We start from the raw sequence: 1,491 nt of genomic DNA on the forward strand, positions 1-1,491 counted from the left end.
TATATATATATGTATATGCATTCATATATGTATATACATATATATTTGCATAAATACATACACTCGCATATATATAGATGTTGTCGATCTAGTTTGGATTCTTTGCCATCAAATTTGAATTTTTTGCAATCAAATTTGAATTTTTCAAAGAGACTTTGTAAGACAAGCTAAAACACAGAAAACGGTCAACAGGCATGCGCTGAAGTCTTGCAAACGGTAGAAAGTGGGAGTATTCATCCTCGAAAGAATATTCGATGACCACAAATCGATTCGAAGCTAGTTTCTCGAAACTGGTGCTCAAGCTTTGAAAAAAAAAGAGTTAAACTACATCGGCCGTAAGGAAATACATGTCTATCTTATCTAACTCGTCCAGTAGAGCCCACTGTTACTCGAACTTCGATCTAACCCCGAGCTTGGGACAACAAACTCGAGTTGGATAAACTCGAATAGTAAGCTATATGCTCTTTAAAACCGTTTTATGAAGTCACTTTTTTTTTTTTCAATTGTTCAATTTGCATCTCCTGAAAGCGAACGGACTGGTTCTTTTAAGGTCGCTCCTGGGTAAAGTCTGAATAGAAAGCTCGAATAGTATAGTTCTCGAATGAAAACTCTGCAGCTATCAAGAACTTATGAGCATTACTTTTGCATCATACTATTACTAATAGCAATTCACCATACGTAGGCATAAAGGAAAAAATGAGCTCATACTAATCCTGATATAACGACCTGCCTGAATGCGTCCACGTGCATGCCTTGTACAATAGACAGTCTAGTTAAAAGACATACCACATGGGGAGGGAGGCTGTAGCATAAGCCCGCGCTTTAAAGCAATTTTATGCAATTTTGTGGGAGGGGGAGAGGTGATTAAAAGTTATGATTAAAAGTTATGATCAACAGTTGTTGATTTAAATCAGACCAGGTTTATTAGCTATCCTGAGATAAGGGTTTTTACATTTTCCCAACTGATAATTCTCGCAAAAAAAAGTTTCAGTTTGTAAAAATGTACAAATTATCTTGAATGAACTGTTCAAACATACGCAAAAAATAGAAAAAGAAACATTCGTTTATGATCTCCCCTTGTTCAGACTGATCGACGTAACGGAGCATCTTTTGGTAGAAGCTATCACAGTGTTCATGAATTATTTCATCGAACTTTTCAGATATCAATTGGTAAAGCTCCGGCTCGTTCTTTGCCTCGTCTTGGATAACCGAGCGTTTCCAAACGGAGAAAAAGAGTTAAAATAGATCAGCCTTACGGCTGATGTAGTTTAACTTTTTCTTTTTTTTTTTTTTTCAAGGCTTGATTGCCAATTTCGAGAAACTAACTTCGAATCGATTTGTGGTCATCGAATATTCTTTCAAGGATGAAGACTCCTACTTCCTGCCGGTTGCAACAGTTCAGCGCATGCCTGTTGACCGTTTTCTGCGTTTTAGCTTGTCTTACAAAGTCTCTTTGAAAAATTCAAATTTGATTGCAAAGAATCCAAACTA

General features: G+C 36.5%; 1 protein-coding gene across 1 annotated transcript in view; it reads right to left on the reverse strand.

The window, feature by feature from the left end:
* LOC106871563 (uncharacterized) overlaps positions 1–1,491 on the reverse strand; it is a 30,738-nt gene that overhangs the window by 10,734 nt on the left and 18,513 nt on the right. The window lies entirely within an intron of this gene.

Source organism: Octopus bimaculoides, chromosome 2 (assembly GCF_001194135.2).
Source record: "Octopus bimaculoides isolate UCB-OBI-ISO-001 chromosome 2, ASM119413v2, whole genome shotgun sequence".
NCBI lineage: Eukaryota > Metazoa > Mollusca > Cephalopoda > Octopoda > Octopodidae > Octopus > Octopus bimaculoides.